The sequence below is a fragment of the Cupressus sempervirens genome, chromosome 5, assembly GCF_028749045.1.
Source record: "Cupressus sempervirens isolate cs-2001-9-10 chromosome 5, ASM2874904v1, whole genome shotgun sequence".
Lineage (NCBI taxonomy): Eukaryota > Viridiplantae > Streptophyta > Pinopsida > Cupressales > Cupressaceae > Cupressus > Cupressus sempervirens.
This window is the reverse complement of record NC_143122.1, coordinates 200,383,424-200,409,151: the sequence shown is the minus strand read 5'-3', so window position 1 is coordinate 200,409,151 and position 25,728 is coordinate 200,383,424. Positions and strand designations below refer to the sequence as shown.

Here is a 25,728-nt window from a genome sequence, read left to right as displayed (position 1 = left end):
GGTTGTTTGGTGCTTATACATTTTTATGGAGAATTCACTAAATTCTCAATTTTGTTATGAATTAATGCTGATGATAATATTAATCATTATAAGGTTCATATTGATAGCTCTGGTATTATTATCTTCGGCTTGTGTGTCTCCAATTTCATGGTTGGTTTATTCATGGTCGCTATCTTATAAAAAGGGTATTTTAGTAATTGAAGTTGGATAAATGTTGGTTTTTACTATGGTTTATAGATTCTTTTTAGATACGTTGTTGTTTCTATTTGATTTTCTGGTAAGAAATATTTAATTTCATAATAATCATTGTTTGTATGCTATGTTTTAATTGAGTTGGTAATAATGATGCCATTTAAATCAGGCTGTCAGCTTTTTAACCCTTCATTTCTCAAGGTTCTGACTCTAGCTTATGTTTTTTGAGTAGTTATCTTTTGTATTAGCATAATGTTGATGTTTTTATTTTCTTATTACCTTTGATCGTTCTGCTTGTTTGTGGTTATATGTCAAATTTCGCATTAGCCTTATGTTTTAGGCAGTACTTTTTTTGGGTATCTGATTATTATGGTTTGTTTCAGAGGCTAACATCTCTGTCTGTATTTCTCTTCGATTCTCACCTTTTAAATTGTTTTAGATTATTTTTTGGGCTCTCTGATTTGCTTTAGTTCATTTTTTTCTAGGTCAGCTATTTAGTGTTGGTTTTTTATTTTGGTGTCAGTGTAGGTTTGACTGGGTTTTTATTCTAATTCTTTTATATAATTCAAAGGCTATGTTTGTTGGCCGATGATATTGGATGTAGCAGTGATGTTTATTCGGTAAGTAACAATCAAACTTTTATCGATATATGGTGATTTGGTTGTAGAATTGGTATTGGAAATTTATGTCAAAATGAGTCTCTTGGCGTACTAGTATTATCTCTATCTCCTGATTATTCATTTGATTTTCATAATTCTAGTAGTATATATAGTTTGGTTAGATTACTTTCATGATCTTTTGAATTAGGCTATGTACTTCGAATTTCCAATCACAGTTTGGCTCTCATTAGCTAGGAGTACTATTTTGATGCTCATGATTATGATTGATCTAAAGATCAGGGTCTTTTAGTGACTTCATATGGCAGCTTTTTATTAGTATCAATGTTAAGAATTTTACTAGTCATGTTGATTGTTAAGATCAAATCGAAGGATAGTTGATTTAACCAAATTAAGAAGAGGATCAGTGCAAGGCTTTGTATCTAGGGTATCCCTCTTATTTGTTGCAATTGAATTAAGTAGTAATTAAGTATGATGAGATTTGACTGGGGTGTGCCCCTTTTAAGCTGTAATAATAAATGACATTTGTTCCAAGCTAGACTGGAAGTTTTCTTCTTTGTTCTTTCCTACTAGTGTCCGCTTGAATGGAGAAACCTATTGTATTTAACTATTTTAATTAATAAAATTATCGAGGCCTTGGTTGTTTTATATATATATATATATATATATATATATATATATATATATAACAAAATAATAACCATTATTATGAAGATTTAAGTGTCTGATTTTTGAGCCAAACTAATTGACCCTAAACCTTGATTCAAGTTGGCTTATTACCTCCTTTTTCTTTTTCACATCAATTGTAGGTCATTATATTTAATATTCTTCCTTGGCTTGAAATAATATTAGAGGTTTTTTTCTTAGAGAAATATGGTAGAAAATATGACAAATAACTTTTAAATTTAATACTTACCACACTTCAAATATTGTAGATATACACAATTTTAATTTAAAATATAAAAAATTATTAATTGTTGTAAAATATTGAATAATAAATAAATATTAATTAGTGAATTATTAATTATTTATTTGATAGGTAATGGGTGGAAGTCTTCATTAAAATAAAAAACTCATAGTTTACCATTCATAGTTTATGTAGTAATATAATATTAATTCATTATGTCTATAAATAATTAAATAAAATATAGATTCTTGTATATAAAATAGTCTAAATTTAAATAGAATATTTTTTAACCACTTACTATTTATTTATTTATTAAAATTTCTAACCATTACTTTTAGAGAAATAAAATTAATTATTAATTAAATATTAAGAAAATAATAACATGAATATAAGAAAATTAATGTGAAATGTAATTTAATGTTCTCAAAGGTGAGAAAATATGTAAAACAAGATGTCATAACCCACAATGATATATGACTAATGTAAATAGGAATATTATTTTAAATAAAAATACATTAAATTCATTATAAATAAATGATTGTGACCCATTAGTAATTATAATATCAATTATTCACACATTATGTCATATTGATTGATTATCAATACTTAATAATAAAGAAATATTTATAATAATAATATTTAAGAAAATAATGATTAGTATTATGATATTGCTATTAGTATTATGATATTGCTATCAAATTTTTGACTCAAACTTATTGACCCATATTTTATGAGTAGTGGTTCACGAAACCCATCTTTCATAAGAATAACATAAACATGCATATAAGAAAAATAATGTCAAATGTAATTTAAGGCTCTCAAAGGTGAGAAAATATGTAAAACAAGATGTCATAAACCACAATGGTATATGACTAACATAAATATAAATATTATTTTAAATAAAATACATTCAAAAATGAAAATGATTATGATCCATTAATAATTATAATATCAATCATTTATAGAATATGTCATGTTTATGTCATATTGATTTATTATCAACACTTAATAATAAATAAATGCTTATAATAATAATATTTAGGAAAATAATAATCATATAAATATATATCCTGTGACTCCCTCGTCAAAAGGTGAGGACCCCCCTGACCCACCAATTTACAATAAAGTCAAGCGCGAACCAACAGTTAAATACCATAAGTCTTATGAAATTGAGCTTGGTGACGTAGAGGAGATTATTGTCAAACACCTCACCCGAGACATCAATATCCCCAGCCAAATCTGAGTCAACATAGCCCTGTAAATCAGTAGTAGAGCCCCCAAAGTGTAAACACTTATTGGATGTTCCTCTCAAATATCTGAGAATCCAATTGACAACATTCCAATGCTCAAATCCTAGATGACTCATATACCTGCTAACGACTCCCACTGCATGTGTAATATCTGGCCTAGTGCATACCATAGCATACATCAAACTTCATACAACTGAAGCATAGGGTACCTTGGACATCTTATCCTCCTCTTCCTGTGTCTTGGGACACATCTCCTTAGTCAATTTCAAATGACCAGGTAAAGGTGTGCTGACAGCTTTAGCATTCTCCATAGAGAAACGTTGCAACACCTTCTCAACATAATCAGCTTGAGATAGCGTCAATGTTCTGTGCTTCCTATCTCTACAAATCTTCATACCAAGGATTTTTTTTGCTGCCCCCAAATCCTTCATAGCAAATGCATATGCTAATTGGCATTTCAGCCCCTTAATATGATCCATGTTAGACCCAGCTATAAGCATATCATCAACATATAAACATAAAATAATGTAGCTATCATCATCCAACCTCTTAAAATAAACACAGTAATCTGAATGACACCTATTATATCCATGCTCATGCATAAAACTGTCAAATTTCAGATACCATTGCCGAGGTGCTTGCTTCAAGCCATATAAACTTTTCTTCAATTTGCACACTAAGTTCTCCTTACCTTTGACCTCAAAACCCTATGGCTGAGCCATATATATTTCTTCATCCAAATCACCATGAAGAAAGGCTGTTTTAACATCCATCTGCTCTAAATGCAAATCTTCAGTAGCCACAAGACTTAAAACAGTACGAATAGAAGTCATTTTAACAACAGGAGAAAATATCTCATCAAAATCAATTCCCTTTTTCTGTGCAAATCCTTTTACAACTAACCTGGCCTTAAATCTTTTCTTACCTCCTTCCTCTTCTTTCAACCTGTAAACCCATTTATTCTATAAAGCCTTTTTACCTGTAGGCAACTTGCACAAATCCCATGTCTTATTTTTCAGCAAAGAGTCCATTTCATCTTTCATTGCAGACTCCCACTGAATCTTAGTATCCACCTGCACAACTTCATCATAACTTTCAAGTTCACCAGCATCAGTAAGTAAAATAGAACACAAAGAGGGAGAAAACCTTTGTGGATGTCTAATTGGCCTTGTTGACCGTCTAACATTCACTGGTGTGTGTGGTATTTGTTGTTGCAGTTGTTGCACATCATGAGGAATGGCTGGAACATCAGCTTTTGGAGTATCATCCAGCACTACATAATCATCTTCTTTCTTCTCATGTTGCTGCAACAGATCTTTGTACAACACTTTTTCATTGAATATGACATCCCGGCTTCTTATAATTTTATCATTTTCAAAATCCCAAAGCCTATAGCCAAATTCATTAATGCCATATCCAACAAAGACACATTTCTTTGATTTAGCTTCTAGCTTGGTTCTATTTTCAGAGTCTATATGAGCAAAAGCTTCACAACCGAAGGTCTTGAGAAAAGAATAACTCACCTTCTTACCAGTCCATGCTTCCTTTGGAATACCACAGCCCAAAGGAGTAGAGGGACCTCTATTAATCAAATATACTGCAGTATTGACAGCCTCCGCCCACATGTGTAAGGGCAACCCAGCATGCAATCTCATGCTCCTTGCGCGCTCCATTATAGTCATGTTCATGCGTTCATCCACTCCATTTTCCTGTGGAGTCCTTGGAACAATTTTTTGTCTATGAATACCATTAGTGGAGCAATAATCTTCAAATTCATGACTGCAATACTCACCACCATTATCAGATCTGAGACATTTTAAATTCTTACCAGTCTCATTTTCAACCAAGCATTTCCATTTCATAAAAGTTTGAAATACATCAGATTTCTGTCTAAGGAAATAAACCCATACTTTTCTAGTTGCATCATCAATAAATGTAACGTAATAATGAGAGCCACCAAGGGAAGATACCTGAGCTGGTCCCCATACATCTGTATGCACAAGCTCTAATTTCTCCTTTTTGTTTTCCTTCCCAGTCTTTACAAAACTCACTCTCTTTTGTTTTCCATACACACAACTTTCACAGAAATCCATATTCACACATTTTAGACCTGGTAAAACTTTCCTTGAATGAAGTACTTTCATACCTTTCTCACTCATGTGCCCAAGTCTATTGTGCCACAGCGCTGTATCAGAATCTACAGCAGCTATTTGTTCTCCCTGCTCAACTGCAGTAATTGTTCCTGAATATTCATTTTTCTCTGAAACAATCAAAGTAGAAGGAACAATATGACCTGTACAAAGATATAAGGTGCCTACTTTCACACCTTTTGCTACTATAAGGGAACCTTTTGAAACCTTCCAATTTTTATCATTAAAAGTAACTACACAACTCTCATCACCGAGTTGCCCTGCTGAAATTAAATTCCTACTCAGCTTTGGAACATGTCTTACCTCATGTAGTAACGAATGATTCCCATTCTGCAACTTAATCTTAATTTTTCCCTTTCCAACAATCTGACAGGGTTCATTATCCCCCAAATAAACAAGCCCAAAATCCCCTTGGACATAATCAATGAAATAACCTCTATGAGGTGTAGCATTAAAAGAAGCACTAGAATCTAAAACCCATGAATCATCAACACTCTCTAAAGACAAAAGCAAAGCATCCTCTTCGGATTTTTTACTTACCACATTTGCCTCTTTGTCTCCATCTGATTTATCTCCTTCATTTTTCTTTCGAGTCCAGCAATCTTTCTTTTTGTGCCCTGGTTTCCCATAGTACTAGCAATCATTTGGTCCTCTCGATTGAGACCTCCTCCCCTTTGACTTTCCTCTTGATTTCCCACGATTTCCAGAGTTACTTCCTCTTTCAGTCATTCTGCCCCTGCTTTGTGCATTTAAAGCACTTCCTGATGTAGATCCACCTGAGGATTTTCTACGAGTTTCCTCACTTAAAATAACACCGATCACATCATCATATTTTAGGGTACTAGATCTAGGAACAGAATTACTCACCGCCATTACCAAGCCATTCCAGCTTTCAGGCAAAGAACACAAAATCAAGAGAGCCCTAATTTCTTCATCAAAATTGATACCCACAGAAGATAATTGACTAGTAATAGTATTAAACTCATTTAAATGATCTGCAATAGATCCACCTTCTGCCATTTTCATATTAAATAAATGCTTCATGAGAAATACCTTATTTGAAGCGGAGGGCTTTTCATACAATGTCGCTAGGGTTTTCATCAAATCTTCTGTCGTCTTTGCTTTTGTAATATTAAATACCACCGATGGTGCCAAGCATAACCGAATGCTTCCGAGTGCCTTTCTATCCAAAAGATCCCATTCAGCCTCTGACATAGTTCCCTGATTCTTGGCTTTTCCTTCCAACGGCTTCCATAAATCCTTCTGATATAAATAGTCTTCCATTTGCATCTTCCATAACTAGAAGTTATACCCATTAAACCTGTCAACCCTCAACTTACCCTCATCTGTCATTGCTCCCACTCAACTGTGAGACTCCCACTTAACCGTGAGACTTTCCTGCAGAGGATAACTGAAAGACAACCTTGCTCTGATACCACTTGTTAAGATAAACCACAGACAGAAATAAAAACTACATGAAAATATAACCAATAACAGAAAATAATAGAACACACAAAAATGAACACAAGGCACCAAGATTTAACGTGGTTCACCCAATCCCTGGGCTATGTCCACCAAACAGCAAGTCCAATCTTATTACAATCCAGTGATTACAACCTGATTACAATCCGTAATCCCTTACAGCTCAATACCGCCGCAAGAACCAATTTTGTATCACCACATATGAAAAATACCCAACCCTAAGCCCTTTTTATACAAGTATTAAACCGCTTTAGGGTTATAACATGTCGGCCATATGTTGGCCATAATATGTCGGCTACCATGTCGGCTACTTCCCAAATTTTTTTTTATGAAGTATGTACAGTACTTTCCTGATCAGTCACCACAATCTAACAAAAAGGGTATAAGAGTTGTCGGTAATGCTCCACACCAGAGAGGACAAAAATGGTAAAGGTGCCCACATAAATATATAGAGTGATAGAGTTACAATTACAGTAACAAGGAGAGGCCCGAGCTAACCAACCCTAATGGTGGGGAGAAGTAAGAAAGATGAAACAATAACTCTATAAAATCATGTAAATTTATGAATGACAATTTTTAATAATGTAGTTATAAATATTAAATGTTTTGATAGAGTTGGTACAAATATGAAATATTTTGATCCTTTTGATGTGTTATGTATTAACATTTTATCCTCTATAAAATAATGAATGTTATGTTCAATACTGTAGTTATAAATATTAAATATTTTGATAGTTTAAGTACATATATGAAATATTTTGATCTTTTAGATATGTTGTGTATTAGCAAGTGTAATGGAATAAGGGTACTAAAAGATAGAGCCTATGTGATCAAAAGACAAAGAATAAGATTATTCATGTTTGTCTTAAGGTTTACCACAAATAGATCAAACATATTAATTGTCAAATTACAAACATCTTTTAGAATGTGTAGTTACATATTGGTCTATGTATCACTACTATGAATGTTATATATGAATTATCTTCACCATTACACACTAAGATGTTGTAATTACTAGTTAAATACAATAGTAAATTTAAAGAACCATGCTTCATATTCTTGGGTACTAGACTTTTCTTTTAGATGAGTAGAAATTAAAAACAAAGTAGATTGATATGGTCCTCCAATCAAGATATTACCCACTTGACTGTATACAATTTTTTTGGATATCATGTGGAGCATTGTATACATTAGTCAAATAACTATTAAAAGCAGGATGACAAGATTTTCAAACAAAAGACACTACAACTTCAATAAGAATAGGACGTTTAACTGTTCAGATAGAGAATTATGGCACATTGTCAAACAATCATAATTGAAAAGTAAAACTGTTGTCACTTAGGTTTGCACCCTTGTCCAAGGCCTATGGGCAAGGACAACCTAGTGAAGCATGGAAACAACCTCCAAGCTGTGGGACTTGAACTGTGAGGCTGAGTCTCCGGAGAAGGCTGGCTTCCTCTTACTATCAAGGCACACCTAACTACTCTCGAAAGGAAAAGGGGAAGAAGGAGAGGCAGAAAACAACTCCACCCTAACTAAACTATGGAGGTGATGCACCAAAATAGAGTATTCAGACCCATTTGTGCCCATATATGCACTATTGAACTAGAACGAAACTAAGGATATACACATACAAACTTGTTTTGATCTAATAACCACATGCAGATTAGGAAACCAAACTGAATAACAGAAGGAAAGAGGAATCTCACTTATATATTATCCAATAGGCAAAAATAGATATAGTATGCAGGCTACAGATCTCAACAATACACCAATGAGAGGCAAGAAGGATGCACATACACATTAATGGCTGAAGGAGATAAAACAAAAAATCATACAATTTAGAGGCACAGGGAATTTTACACTGAGAATTGCAGAGCAATACCAAAGAACAATAGAGAAGGGTCCCCCTTTAGAAATGTACAAAATTTGCCTTTATAGTTCAGGCATAACTAAGGAAATTGGCTCTGCATTAACTGCTCAACTACTCCCATCAAGCTCCCATACAAAAATATCCGATCAAAGATCAAACTCGAGCATGGTTCTGAGATACAAAATCAGGTATTTGACTGAAGAAATGCCTCGAGTAGATACAAGCAGTGCCAATGAATGATCCTGACATAGTAGATAGATCTGCAAAATGATGGAAGGTCCTTCTGTACCCTGTATTCATTCTGAGTTGGTGGCAATTGATTGCGAAATTGAATCCATGGCGAAGACTCCTAATTTTATCATTTTTGGTTCATGAAATAGCGAATCAAACAAGTCAACTCAACTCTATATGCTAGCTGGCCCACACGAGCCAATCATCTCTCTTTATTCTGCCACTTGGGGAGTCCTCCCATGGTTAACCACCTTCATTGAACTAACAGAAACACCCTTCGAATATTAATGCTAACTGTGACGGTTACACTAATTGCCAGCCAACCATCAATCTTGACCGGGCCAGTGAGACACGTGTCATTAGGGCAATATGTCGCCAACATATACATCGTGTAGCTTCTTCATAGCACAATGGCGCCTGCCATCGATCGTCTTGATCTGACAGCCATGAAATATTTGTCCCTCTTTACTGTGCTGGCTGCATGGAAATATGACCCCACCAGGACACGTGGCACTAGGGCGAGCTATGTCACCAATGTTATCTCCTGAGCAGTTCCTCATAGCGCGATGGCACCCACCATAGATCAGTCTTAATCTGTCGATCAGAACCATGTCGTACTCTGCACATCATTTCCTCTAAAAACTGCTAGGCCAATGAAACATTGTGCTCTGAAACGTACACTTGGCACCTCCCTGTTGGCCATTTGAAGTGCCGACCTGGCAGATCCAAGACTTGACCCCACGGAGTGGCCACATGTCGACTAGGCGCCATGTCGCAATGAGAAAATCAAGTTCAAATTCCCATAGCACCATAGCACCCAACTGATGACATGTCCTCTGATTTGCACATGGCTCCCTCTGATTCGCCACCATGGCGCCAAGCTTTTTGACTATGCAGATGAGGTACAAATGGGACCCAACTGTCTGATCACTCCTGCCATCGATTTGATCTTCCATTTGGCTGCTATGTCACCAACAGAAAACTCATGGGTTTTTCGTTGGTGACATGGTGCCTTACCGCTTTTTGAGACTTTCGGCCATCAAAACATGCTCACCCACTGCCGTGAACACTTTCTGGTCCATCGTGAAACTTTTTCGACCCGTCGAACACTGGGACTTGTTCGCTGAATGGGGACCCACCAATGCAATGTGTCATCAAGGCGCTATGTCGCCATCGTAAATCCTGCGCAGCTTCCGCATAGCCCCATGGCACCATCCGTTGATCTGCCTTGATCCGACGGCTAAGAACTTGCGGGCCGAAAAACATATGTTATAAGGTTCAAAACTTGGTATTTAATATTCCCATGTGTATTAAAATATTACTAATTGGGGAGGTGACCATTGGGTGGGATAACATTTGAATTTTGAAATTTGGCAGGGCAAACAAAATGTGGTAACATTTTGGCGACTCACAGGGGATGCAAGCCTGCTATGCATCAGACCAGTGCCTACAAAAAATCCATTGGGCTATGGAGTCAAAAAATATGAACCTGAGAACTACAAAACCCTAACCTGTCTGTGAGGAGATCAAAACATTAAAAACCCTAGCTCTACAACTACAACTAGAAACAAAAAACAAAACTTCCTCTGCAACCTGAGACACCTTAAAAAACTTCTACCTCACAAGGAGACGACTGTGCCCGCGCACTTCTTGAAAAGCAAGAAATAACAGAAAAGAAACTAAACTACTTATGTACATGGATTTACAAATTTTCAGAAATAGGGCTTCAGATAGATCCCATTGAGTGGAATGGGAAAAATCTCTCCATTTGGCCTACTCAACTAAAATGCATTAGCCTATTTGCAATTGGCAATTAGATAGGGGCCACTCTATAGTGGGTCAAACTTGGAATGTCTTCCTAGTTTTGCTCTGTCAGAATCCCACTTTACAAATAAATCTCCTTCTTTGAAGGTCCTAACCCTAGTTTTCTTATCAAAACTCCTTTTCATCTGCTGCTGATGTATCTCTAGGGTTTGCATAGCCTTATTTCTCTTTTCTTCTAGTTCAATCAACTCTGCCATTCTTACTGACATGACATTATCTTCAATCAATTCCAGCTGATGAGCCAACTCCAAGGATGGGAATTCCAATGAAATTGGGAGTCTGGCCTCCCTACCATATACCAGCAAAAAAAGGTGAATTCCCAATAGATCTCTTAGGTGTTATCCTATCAGCCCACAGAGCAGTTCTTAATTTCTTATGCCAGACCCTTTGATTGTATTCTATTGTCCTCTTCATGATTCTGATCAGATTCTTGTTGGAAGACTCAACCAAACCATTACCCTGGGGATAGTAATTTGATGATGTGCTTAGGTAGATATTGTGGTTCATTGCCCATGCACAAATTTGGATTCCAACAAAAGACTTGGCATTGTCCGAAATGATAGTAGAAGGAGAACCAAATCTAGATACAATTCCATCAAGGAATTCAACAACTGATGGTTCTATGGCATCCTTCAAGGCAACTTCCTCTGTCCATCTAGTGAAATAATCAGTAGTACCCAAAATCCATTTATGACCTGCACTAGATGGAGGATTAATGGGGCCTATAAAATCCAACCCCCACTGGGTAAAGGACTGATCCACTTGAATAGGACGAAGGGGGAGAGCTGCAAGCCTTTGTTTTCCTGAAAAGAAAGCACACTTCTCACATTTTCTCACATATCCATAACAATCATGGAACAGAGATGGCCAATAATAAGTAGCCTTCATGATCTTCATGGCAGTTGTTCTTGTAGAGAAATGGCCACCATCAGGGCCATCATGAAGTTCCTTAATCATCCTTTCAGCTTGATCCTCTTCAATGCATCTCAATAGGATCCCATTAAAATCCCTCATGAATAGGATACCATCAATTACAACACAGGGAATGGACTATAGTCTATATTGTCTCCTTTTGGTTCTGTCCAATCCCTGAGGGTATCCATTCCCTGATAAGAAGCTCTTCATATCATTTATCCAGTTCCTTGGACCGTTAACGTTTCTTACCTCCTGTTGCTCTATTATTACCATAGTAGCCTCTTCATCTGAATCCTAACCTGATAACATTTCTTTACATAATCCTCTCCCTCTTACTAGCTTGGTAATCTGATTATCAACATCATACTCCATTACCTTAGTGATCCATCTAGCTCTCTTTTCACTGATATCCTTGTTTAATAGGAAGTCTTTTACACTGGCATGGGGCACCAACAAATGGATCCTATTGTGGGATAAGAGGTGTTTGAATTTCTTCAAGGCTCTGATGACCGCAAGGGCCTACTTCTCAACAAAGTTGTACTTATCCTCATATTCCTTGAGCCCTTCACTAAAGAAAGCTATGAGCTGCTCCTCATCTTTGTCATTTGTTTGAGTCAAGATAGCAGAGATACTTGACTCACCACCTAGAGTGTAGAGGATGAAATATTTCTCAAAATTTAGATTCATGAGAGTAGGGGCTAAGGCTATGGCTACCTTGATTTCTTCAAAACTCTCCTTCCCTTCCTTGGTCCATGAGAAGACCATACCTTTCTTAAGCATAGCTGTAAGAGGTTTCACCATGGTAGCAAGATTAGGAATAAACCTTCTTACAAAATTTATCCTACCAAGGAAACTTTGCAGCCCCTTCTTGTGTTAAGGAAGAGGAAGGGCAAGTATTGCCTTTGTTCTTTCTGGATCAATGGTCAACCCATCCTTAGATACAATGTGTCCCAATAATTTTCCTTGGCTTGTAGCAAAAACACACTTGGCCGGGTTAAGGGAAACCCCAAACTCTCTACATCTTAGAAATACTTATCTTAGATGATCAAAATGATCTTCTACATTTTTAGAATATACAGTTATATCATCAAGGTATACTAAGACAAACTTGTCAATTAATTTTTTAAAGGTCATCTCCATTGCCTTTTGAAATGTGGCACCTACATTTGTTAGTCCAAATGGCATCTTGCAATAAGCATAGGTGCCCCATTTAGTAGTAAATTTTGTCTTATATCTGTCAGATTCTTTAACCAACACTTGGTTATATCCAAAAAATCCATCAAGAAAAGAGAATCTCCTTGACCCACTAACCTTGGATAGAATTTTCTCCATGGAAGGGAGAGGATGGTGATCTTTAAGAGAAGCCTGATTGAGGTCTCTAAAGTCCACACCCAGTCTAATTTCTCCATTTTTCTTCCTTACAGGGACAAGATTAGCTACCCATGATGAGTGTTTGATAGGAAATATTATATTAGCTTCTATCAACTTCGATAGCTCTTTTCTCATTAGAGGCTCAATCTTAGGATTCACTAGCCTCTATTTTTGCCTTACTGGTTTGGCCTTATCAATTAAATCTATGGTATGATGAAACAAACTAGGGTCAAACCCTTTTAAATCATCATATGTCCAAGAAAATATGTCATTAAATTCTTGACAGAGATGGATGAAGTTTTCTTGCTTAGTTTCAAAACATACCTTCCCCATATTTAGAAATTTTCCATCAGCAATTGTAACTGGGGCATAATCAGCCTTTTTTGTAGCTAGATTCATTCCTTTGCCTCTTGTTTGATCATCAGGATTAAAGACACTCTCCAAGGTAATGAGACCCTTGGGAAACTTGTTAGAACTGAGATGAATGATCTGATCACCATACTGATCTTGCAGTCTTGACTGGTTTCTATCTGAGAATTTTGCCTCATTCTACAAGAAACTCACAATTTGCTCCTCAGAATCAAACACCTGCCAATGAGTGTTGTTGTTAGGGATGGCAGGCCTCACTACCACCCTTATTTGTTGCTTCTTCTCTTCCTCAAGATTCCTTGGTACATCATAAGACACACCCACTACTGCAAGTCTATTAGCATGTTTATTTTCTTTCCTAGGAATGCTCTGAATATTAAATGCATTGAAGCCCTCAAGAAAATCCCAGACTCTGTGTTTGTAAGACTTGAGTAGGCCATTTCTAGTGATATTCTAGTTTCTCACTTGATTAACTACCAACTCACTATCCCCATATACTCTCAAGGTTTGAATTCCTCTCTTTTGGGCAAGTAAGAGACCTTGAATCAAAGATTCATACTCGGCCACATTATTAGTGCAACTGAATTGGAGCCTAAAGGAGAAGTAGTATCTTATTTGCGCAGGAGAGATCAGCATAACACCAGCCCTTGATCCATTTCTATTCTTTGAGCCATCAAAGTACATACTCCATGTTCCATTTATATCATCATTAGTCCCGATAAGGTCAGGACCTTGAGCATCTTTCTCTATTATGCAATATGTACCAAGACCTGTCTCAAGAGTCTCTGACATAGACTCAAACTGATACGTACTTGCCCATTTATCTAAGAAGAAATCAGGAATCTCCTCTATGGAAGTGGCAGGCTCATTTACTATGTCATTTTCATCCATCTCTAGAATAGGGCAATTCATGTTGATGGGATTGGGGTTATAAGATTGAGTGTGATGAAGGGCTTGAGGTTCTGCTCTGATTGAGGCATTGGATCCATATCTGGTCTTAAATGACATATATGACCAATCAACAGATATGAATCCACCAATTTGAGCAGTGAAGTCTCTTGAAAGACAAATAGCAAAATAGGGCTTGACTTCAGCAACAGATATGTCTTGAATCATAGTGCAACCATGGCATGCATGTAGGGCCATCTCCACATTCCTAAGGATACCTACAGTTTTGATAGTACTACCATCTAATTGTAACACATCCCTAACAATGGGTTCATATTTCATTCCTAAAGCATCAGCAACACACCTAGGCATTACTTAGCTACTAGCCCCTAAATCTATCATGCAATTGTGGACTAATTTGCCCCCTATAATCAGAGAAACATAGAATGGAGGAGGTCTAACCTTTTTACTTGTCTGCACATCCCCTACTAGTTATACTAGACTTGTGGCACTCTCCATGGTAGATGGCTAATCCTTGGGTTCAATCTTCTCTAACTCTTGCTGCAGCATCCTCTTCTGTATTGGTATGGTAGCAATGGCATCCCACATGGAGATATTCACATTGGTCTTTTTCATTTTCTCTACCACATTAAATGGTGCATTAGGAACTTTGGTAGAAACTTTGAGAGCTGCACCTATAAGTGGTTGAGATGGGCCAACATAAGGATCACTTGCATCTTTCTTTCTAGAATCTTGCTTTTGCTGCTGTGAAGTACTTGTTTGTTCATTTGCTCCATGCGCATGAGGTGTAGCACTTGAAGTTGAGGCCTGCTTAGGAGAAGGAGGGGCAGCATGTTCCATAGCTCTCTTCTTACTTCTTGTGTTATGGGCAACAAAATCCTGGTTTACATTACAATGCTCCCTAATCTGATGATTCATGAAAGAGAAATCATCACGTCCTTGAATATATGAGGCCTCCTTGGGATGATCCTTCTTGTATGATTGCTTTGCTGTAGGTTCTTGGTCAGTCAAGGCCAAATAAGATTCTGCCTTCTGGCACATGCAATCGGTATAAGAATAGTTGCAGGAAGGACATAAATCTTGATCTTGGGCCAAGTTATTTTGAGGGATTATAGCTCTGTTCTGATTTGAGCTTGAAGCAGAAGCATGACTATTTTTCCTACCTTGATCAAAAGAGCTATTCCACTGATTAGGAGACCTACCACCATTTGGAGCTTGATATTGCAATTGGGGAGGCTTGCCTCCTTGAGCTTGCTGCCTTTCTAAGGCCACCACCTTGTTACTCATTTTTTGTATTATAGAAAAACTATCCTCTAATCTCTTCCCTTGGTCCTTCAACTCCCTCTCCTGCTCTTGCAATTTTTTATCCAGGATCTTCTCTCTTTTATCTGTATTCATCACTAGACCTTGGAGCATCTCTTTGAGTTCATCTATCCCATTTGAGGATGTGGAAGCTTGAGGAATTGGAGGAAGGGCTTGTGATGGAGAAGTTGAAGGAAGAGGGGCCGTTGCTGGTTGGTGGTTGGGAACATCAGGAAAGAAAGGCATAGGGGGCCTTGGAGCCAATTTTCCTCCTTGTATCAAGATGTTCTTAGCTTTTATGGCTATCTCATAAGCATTAGGCAAGGTATCTCCTCCCATATTTTGGATTGTAGTGGCAATATCACTGTTAAAAGCTCTAAGGTAATGCAAGAAGGCATTACCAGGGGTAGGTTTCACTGTAGTGGGTATTCTATCCCATGTCTTTTGAAATCTATAATTAAAATCAGTCATACATTCATGGGAGGCTCTTTTTATTGTAGTTAGCTACTCTAAAAGTGACAAATGGTCACTCTTATCCTCAAAATGTTTGCATAGTCATACTCCTAGTCCATCCCAATTAGTTATAGAACCATGAGCTAAGCCTCTATACCACTGTAATGCTTTTCCTTTTAAAGATGAGGCTAGAAGTCTGACAACAACATCATCCTTTGTAATACCATGAATATTACAGACATTTGTTACCTCTTGGATATGCTCTAAAGGGGAGATGGAAGTTTCACCAGTAAAATTGGGTATAAATTTTAGTGCAGATACTGGTATATCATGTCTTTGGGCTAACAACAGAGGACTTCCACCATTAAAGGTGGCAAAAGCATGAACTCTTGGCTGTGCCATGTAAACAAGTGTTCTATTGATGAGTGTTGATGGCAATCTAGGCTGAGTTCGAGCAATAGGAGGAGTAGAGATAGATCTTAAAGGTATATTAACTATTATTACACCCCTAACTGGTGATAATGAAGTTCTAGTCCTCCTTCTAGGATTTGAGAGAGAAAGCTTTTGATATTGAAATTTACCTCTAGAAGATGCCCTTGTTTTAGCTTTGGGCATGAATTTCTGCAACTTTGGCCTGGAACCAGATTTGTTGATGTTCAGAGTCGCCAAGTACTTTGAAGGATCAACCTCTTAAAGGCTTGAATACTAAGGCCAGCACTACCTCTTCAGCATTAATCTCTGAAACTCTTTCTTCTTGACTAGACTTTAAGTTTTGTTTGAAAATGTGTCCCACCGGGCATGCCAAAAATTGTTGTCACTTAGGTTTGCACCCTTGTCCAAGGCCTATGCGTGAGGACAACCTAGTGAAACATGGAAACAACCTCCAAGCTGTGGGACTTGAACTGCGAGGCTGAGTCTCCGGAGAAGGCCGGCTTCCTCTTACTATCAGGGCACACCTAACTACTCTCAGAAGGAAAAGGGGAAGAAGGAGATGCAGAAAACAACTCTACCCTACCTAAACTACAGAGGTGATGCACCACAATAGAGTATTCAGAGCCATTTCTGCCCATATATGCACTACTGAACCAGAAGGAAACTAAGGATATACACATACAGAGTTGTTTTGATCTAATAACCACATGCAGATTAGGAAACCAAACTGAATAACAGAAGGAAAGAGGAATCTCACTTATATATTATCCAATAGGCAAAAATAGATAGAGTATGCAGGCTACAAATCTCAACAATACACCAATGAGAGGCAAGAAGGATGCACATACACATTAATGGCTGAAGGAGATAAAATAGAAAATCATACAATTCAGAGGCATAGGGAATTTTACACTGAATATTGTAGAGCAATATCAAAGAACAATAGAGAAGGGTCCCCCTTTAGAAATGTACAAAATTTGCCTTTATAGTTCAGGCATAACTAAGGAAATTTTCTCTGCATTAATTGCTCAACTACTACCATCAATCTCCCATACAAAAATATCCGATCAAAGATCACACTCGAGCATGGTTCTGAGGTACAAAATCAGGTATTCGACTAAAAAAATGCCTTGAGTAGATAGAAGCGGTGCCAATGAATGATCCTGACATAGTAGATAGATCTGGACAGTGATGGAAGGTCCTTCTGTACCCTGTATTCATTCTGAGTTGGTGGCAATTGATTGCGAAATCGAATCCATGGCGAAGACTCCTAATTTTATCATTTCTGGTTCATGAAATAGCGAATCAAACAAGTCAACTCAACTCTATATGCCAGCTGGGCCACATGGGCCAATCATCTCTCTTTATTCTACAACCTAGGGAGTCCTCCCGCAGTTGACCACCTTCATTGAACTAACAATGCCACCCTTCGAATGTTAATGCTAACTGTGACAGTTACACTAATTGCCAGCCGACCATCAATCTTGACCGAGCCAGTGAGACACGTGTCATTAGGGCGCTATGTCGCCAACGTATACATCATGCAGCTTCTTCATAGTGCGATGGTGCCTGCCATCGATTGTCTTGATCTGACGGCCACAAAAGATCTGTCCCTCTTTACTGTGCTGGCTGCATGGAAATATGGCCCCAACAGGACACGTGGTGCTATGACACTATGTCGCCAATGTTATCTCTTGAGCATTTCCTCATAGCGCGATGGCGCCCACCATAGATCAGTCTCAATCTGACGATCAGAACCACGTTGTACTCTGCACATCATTTCCTCTGAAAATCGCTGGGCCTGTGAAATGCTATGCTCTAACACGTACACTTGGCACCTCCCTGTTGTCCATTTGAAGCACCGACCTGGCAGATCCAAGACTTGACCCCACAGAGTGGCCACATGTCGACTAGGCGCCATGTCGCTATGAGAAAATCAAGGTCAAATTCCCATAGCACCATAGCGCCCAATTGATGACATGTCCTCTGATTTGCACGTGGCTCCCTCTGATTCACCACCATGGTGCCGAGCTTTCTGCTGTGCAAATGAGGTACAAATGGGACCCAATTGTCTGATCGCTCCTACCGTCGATCTGATCTTCTGTTTGGGCGCTATGTCGCCAACGAAAAACTCGTGGGTTTTTCGTTGGCAACATGGCACCTTACCACTTTTTGAGACTTTCGGCCATCAGAACATGCTCGCCTGCTGCCGTGAACATTTTTTGGTCCATCGTGAAACTTTTTCGACCCGCCAAACACTGGGACGTGTTCGCTGAATGTGGACCCACCAACGTAATGTGTCATCAAGGCACTATGTTGCCATCATAAATCCTGCGCAGCTTCCCCATAGCGCAATGGCGCCATCCGTTGATCTGCTTTGATCCGACAGCAGAGAACTTGCGAGCCGCAAAACATATGTTATAAGGTTCAAAACTTGGTATTTAATATTCCTATGGGTATTAAAATATTACTAATTGGGGAGGTGACCATTGGGCAGGATAACATTTGAATTTTGAAATTTGGCAGGGCAAACAAAATGTGGTAACAAAAATCAAAAGACCCTACAACTTCAATGAGAATAGGACGTTTAATTGTTGAGATAGAGTATTATGGCACAATTTCAAATAGTCATAATTGAAAAGTAAAATCTATTTCACCAATAGGACAAAAATGAGAAGCATTGGAAGAGATTCCAATTTGAAGGGATTTCTAATTCATCCCTAAGTTGGCCTAGTGGTGGAGAACTTGTATTCTTGAAAGAGAGGTCACAAGTTCAAATCCCACTAGTGAGTAGGGTATGTATGCCATAAAACTATGACATAGTATAAAACCCCCTTTCCTTTCCACTCATTCATTATTTCCACTCATTCATTTAAAAGACCGTTCTGAGTGTTTTAGTATAGTCTGGATTTTGCAATGATATTTAGGGTTTTCAAGGATACCAGGAACTTTTGGTCTCCCTTGGATTGGAGAGACCATTGGATTTCTGAATGCCCTAAAAGTTGATGAATGTGACAAGTGGGTTGCAAATAGGGTTTCCAAATATGGCCCCGTATTTAAGACCTCCTTGATGGGCTGCCCAACAGCTGTCCTCACTGGCCAAGCGGGCAACCGCTTTGTCTTACAGAATGACTACAACATCATCATTAACGGCCAGCCCACCACTTTTATGAGAATTTTTGGCTCCAAGATTATCACCGAGCTGTTTGGAGAGGAGCACAAGCGGATCAGAAATGCTATCATGGCATTCATGAAACCAGAAGCTTTATAAAAATGTGTTGCCAGAATGGAGACGGTTGTGGAGAATTGGGAAGGAAGAGAAAGTCTTTTTTCTTATCAATTGCTGAAGTAACTTACTTTCTATGTTGCCTCTGATTTGCTCTTTGGTTTGAAGGACCCAAAAGAAAAGGAAATCCTCAATACTGAATCAATTACGCTCATGAAGGCAATCTGGTCTATTCCTTTCAATTTCCCAAGAACCACTTATAACAAAGGCTTGAAGGCTTGTGGTCGTGTAGTGAAGAGACTATCTGCCTTGTTGAGCTTGAGGAGGAGGGAAATTGAAGAGGGAAAGGCTGCGCCAGACCAAGATTTAATGTCATGGTTGATAACAATGAAGGATGATAAAATTCAGTCTCTTACCGATCAGGAGATCATTGACAATTTGATTGTGCTCATGATAGGAGGTCATGACACTACTGCTGTTCTTTTAACTCAGCTTGTCGGAATGCTGTATCTGAACCCTCAAGTGTACGACACCGTGCTTCAAGTTATTTCTTTTCCTCAATTTCAAGGGGGGTTGATTTTGGGAAATTTTATAATAAATATACCAAAGTTAAAATAATATTGGGACGAGTAATTCTTACAAAAATTCCAATAACAATATCATAATTTCTAGAATATACTGATGAAAAGAAATTAATCTTGTTTTTTACAATATGATACTGTTGTGACACCGAACAAGCAACGATTCGAGCGGCAAAGAAACCAAATGAACCGCTGGCATGGGAGGATACTAAAAAAATGGAGTACACAAAGAAGGTTGTCTTTACGTACGGTGCCCCCAGTTGTTGGTGGATTCAGAGTGACAGTTCAAGACGTCCAATATAAGGATTACACTATTCCTAAAGGCTGGCAGGTATATTAGTTTTTGTCCTCCATAAAATAGGGATATACAGTTTCCAAAATAAATAGCTTCATGATTATTGATAATCTAATTATCATGTGTGTATAATTATTGAATAAAGGTAGTTGTCAACTTATAAGGCATTTATACATTTAGTAGTAGAATTTTAATCTATCAATAAACGACCAACATAATGATCAGAATGAGTAGAATATTAAGTTATAAAATTATCGTTTTTGTTTGCTGTGATATTGGTTATTATAATTTAATAAAATAGTTGAGAGATTTTTGTTTTACAATTATTTTGGGAAACTAGCACTACTCATTTTGATGGAGAGTTTTTTAAAGAGCCAGAAAAGTTTGATCCAAGTCATTTTTATAACAAACCTCCATCTTATACTTTTATATCATTTGGGGGAGGAGCAAGATTATGTATGGGTTATGATTTCGCAAGACTACAACAGATATTTGTGTATCATTTGATATCAAAATTTAAATGGTCTATGATATTTCCTTATGAGAAAATGGTTTGTGAACCACTTCCTATTCCAAGCAAAGGATTACCCATCAAAATTCAAGTTAGAGAAAATTAATCACAGTAACTAGGTTATTAGGATTCCTTATGATAGTGTATATAATGTCATGTACCATGTAAAAAAATTATTTTCAAATGCCCTCATATAACTTCTAATAAATAATTTATGCAATTGATATTTTTATAAATTTGTTCTATTAGGGCCTATTTGGCAAGCAGAATAGGAATACGTATTTTGGAATAGAAAATGGGGCTACGTATTCCTATTCTCCGTTTGGTTCAGCCAATATTTGATGGGAATTCATGGACCCCAAAATTTATGTTTTCTAAAATTAAAAAAAGTGGAATAAGAATACGTATTCCAATAACACCTATTTGGGTGGAATTGCAAAACTCCATTTTTTGGCTAAAATTGGAATACATATTCCTATTTTACTTTGTATTCCAATTCCGTTTTGTAGCATCTAAACAAGGAATTCAAAATTTTTGGAATACATATTCCAAAATATGTATTCATATTCCACTCACCAAACGGGCCCTTAGGGTTACATTAGTAGGGAATACAATGATTAGGTTATTTTCAAAGTCATGGATTTATTTTCTCTGCCTAAGACAAAAAGTTTTTTAAATATGAAATAATTTATTTAGAAATATTTTTTTTATCAATATTAATATTAAATGTAATATATTTTATTTGACATTTGGTTTGAGATATAACATTTCATTGGCTAGATGGTTTTTCAATTATAAGAATCTACTTGACTAGTACAATAAAAATTTATTTATTGTGATAGAGTATGTTGACTTCTTGGTGTACCTTATTAGAAGTCAGGTAGCATGAGACTATAGCTTTCAATAGCATTTTCACTATTAGTTAAGTCTTTTGGAAATGTGCAAAGTTCAAATTATTTCACTTATTCTATAGTTTGAACAATTTCTTTCCATTAAACTAAGTTCTGAGATTTTTATTTTTATTTTCTCATTAGCTACGGACTATTTTCTCTGCAGTGTTTTTCATTGAGGAATCTTGAAAAATTAGAAAATGGTGAAATAACAGCATCACAATAGTAGAAAGAATAATATATGTGTCATTCTCTATTTGTGCATGCTTGTCTCTTCACTCTACATGTGACAACATGCTCCTTGAGGAACAAAGAGTAGCTTTAGATTTCAAGGACAACAGTTCCTATTATAGACTAGAAGATGTGCAGAAGCTCCGTAGAGTTTCTCCTAATGAGCTATGTGGTTTTTTTTACCACCTTTCTCTCATCGTTGGAATTCCATCAAGCTCAAAATTTTTAGAGTTCAGAGTTTTCTGATAGATTTTGGTTTTAATTGCAACTTGAGATTATATAATTATTGAAAATAGAAAATATTAGAATTTTTTTCATGTGACAATAAAAGTTGCAGCTTTCTCAATCAAAAAATTCAAAATTATTTGTTTGAATTTATACTCTTCAATATGTTAAATTATATTATAATTATTTCTTAGTATAGGTTATAAAAGTTATTTGTTTCTTTTATAACAAGATTTTAGATATTATAAATAATTAAAATATTAGTTAATGAAAAAGTAATTTTATTCATTTAATTGTAGTTATGTGCTATAGTTGATAATAAAGAAATAGATTGAGTTATATGAAGTGTTCATAAATTAATTTGATTTATAAAAATTAATTCACTAATTGATATAAGTGAATTCAAATATATTTATTTTACTTGTGTTTATTAATAATTAAGCCTAGAGGCTTTCTAGAGAGGCAGCAATCTTCAATGTAAACATTTTCCATTTTGAAAAAAAACTAATGTTCATTTACATGTCAAAAAAACAAAATAGAAATATGCATTTTTTTATTGCAATGATTTTTATGGAATATGATTTTTAAATTTTTTTTACATGGTGAAATAAATCATTGTCTAAATTTGATTTGCTGAATTTTCCACTCTAATAAAACTTCTATGTATTAATATCAAGACATAGTATATATAAAAACAAATACAATAGTTTATTCATTTGAATACAATATTTACTAAATTTATGTGAATTCTTTTGAAAATTAGATACCTCTTGACTTTTTTTAAAAAAATTGAATTAAATTTTTAAATATGCTAGTAATAATACAGATTATATCTCATATATGTTCATCTAAGATTGATTTTTTATTTCATATGATTTTAGAAATTAATTGTTTTAATCTATCTATCTATCTATATATATATATATATATATATATATATATATATATATATATATATATATATATATACTTATTAAATATTTTACCATGTTTAAATATTTTGATTGAACATTTGAAATCATTATTTAAACTATTATTAATAGAATGGCATGATTTCAAACTACAATTTACAACTTAAGAATTACAATGCAATCAAAAGATTATTGATTTTAAACTTGCCTTTTCAAAAGTATATATTAAAATCAATAATTAGATAAAATTTCTAATAAGGAAAAACATGATACCCTCATTTTACTCACCCACACATCAATTATTCACATGATTGTGTTATGAAATTTTGAATTTAGTTTATTAATTAATGATAATTAAAAAATATTAAATCATTTGAAAATTTAATTATTAAAATATTCATTAATTATATTAAAATTTATATAATTAAAAAATTGCGATTGTATTTAATTCTACATGAAGCAATTCAAATTTTAAGTTATTAATTTTTGTCTCAAATTTTTCATTACAAAGTTTTTGGGTTATTCTCCTCACCCTATCCTCTACAATATTGTTTCCTTGTTTGAATCATTTGAATTTTAATGCTTTGATATATATATATTACACTAATAGTTATATATTCATATTATTATGTTTGTATGAAAAAATGGACAACAACAAAAGATATGAAAAAAATGAATGTTTACAAATTTTAACATGGACAAAAATCTTGCCAAAAATAATGCAATATGGAGGAAGTCCAGAAAAAGCATCCCTATAACACAAATTGGTTTGAACTTTGTAAAAACTATTGCTATTTAGAAAGCAAAAAAAATGAAGTGTTGTGATTCGTTAAACTTAATTGAATGTATAGGCAAACTAAATACAATAGTATTGCCTGTGGCAAGTACAATAAGAACAAGAGGAGGAACATAAATGCAAAAGTCACATAGTGTTTTTTTCTTATAGTGTTCAATCTCTAATGGTATTATTCTAGCTCACTACCATTTTATTAATTACTATTTTCATTTTACTGCCACTAGTATCTTTCGTATTATTGCTAGTTCATGTTTAGTATTTATTATGCACATGGTACTAGTTTTTATGCTTGGAAATGTCACTAATACAATAATATCATATGATTTGATTTATTTTTTCCAAAAGTAAGAAAAAATGCAATCCTAGCCTAGAAACTATAATTTCTTCTTTAGTTGATGAGGGAAGTAGAGCCTATAAGAGTCATAATTTTATTGAGGATTGTGCTTTATTTGCTAGAAAGAAATCTAGTGTTCCTAGAGAACTAAAATGTTTTTATTGTTAGCAAAGTGGATATGTACAAATGAATTTTTTTTAGTGAGCCAAAGATCTTATTGATGAGAAGTTGAAGAAAAATACAACCTTTGTTACAGTTGAAGATGAGACACAATTTTGTTATTTTGCAATATATTCAAAAAATGATGATTGTGATAGTCCACCTGAAATTGATACAAGATTTGTGCATTAAATAATAAAAAATAAGTAATTAGGAGGTTGGAGGATTTTTTGTCATCTTGAGCTAGCATGAGAGGCAACTATTTGTGTCCTTGTAAAGTTGGGTTTTGGAAAACTAATCCCTGAAGATAAGAGGGGACTTGATAGATTTGTGTGAGGGGTCTTCACTGCATGATTGTCCTTCTATGGAGTTTGGGGGGGGAGCATGATTTGAAGAATGACGTTAGAGACAGTAAGAGGAGAGGCATCTATGTGCAAACATATTAGTGGTAATTGTTTCTATGACACTTCAAGATGTGTTTGACACACTTAGAGGAGATGTGGACTTTTCAAGGAAAAGTGTCTCATGTGAAACACCAAAGGAGGCATTAGACACACTCCATGGAGATGTGAAATTTTGGAGGAACTATGTGTTGTTGTGTAAGGGAGGTGGAAACAATCTTATTATGAGAACAACTTCAAGATTTGTAGTCTGAAGTTGGGATATGAGGGCAACTTCAGGATTAAGATTTGCAATCTAAAGTTGCAAAGAGAAAATCTACTTTCAAAGATTGGTGAAGAGCTTCATCAAAGTGTCCAAAGGAATAATATTGGTTAAGGCTTTCACTTTTATTGGATTAATATAATAAGGGGGAAATATTGGACTTATTGCATTAATTTGGTTAGTTTCTAATGAGGGGAATGTTAGATCTTAATGTAATAAGGGGGAATATTAGATTTATTACATTAATTAGATTAGTTCCTAAGTTTAGTTTAAATAAATAAATTAGTTAGATATATAGTTTCTCGTAGTTTTTGTAAGGGAAAATGAAGTTATATAAAATTGTTTGCATATCAATGTGAAATTAATTCAGTATCAATATGTATCCAGAAAATTTGAATAAATAAAATCAGAATTTTATATTTTAGCTTTTTTTATAGAATGCACTAGTAAAATAGTCTAATTTATGATTGCAGAGTTATTTCTTAATGAAAGTCTAATCTTTGATCCTGAATTCCCTATTTTTTAGATGACTATAACATTAAAACCTTGCCACATTTCTTTGACATGCAGATTCGTGTGTTATTCTTCTGCCTGCAGCCTCTGCACAGTCACCACTGCCCATTATTCTA

General features: G+C 35.5%; 1 pseudogene; it reads left to right on the top strand.

The window, feature by feature from the left end:
- Positions 1-18,334: 18,334 nt before the first annotated feature.
- On the top strand, positions 18,335-20,996 carry LOC149555099 (cytochrome P450 716B1-like; annotated as a pseudogene).
- The last annotated feature ends 4,732 nt before the right edge of the window (positions 20,997-25,728 follow it).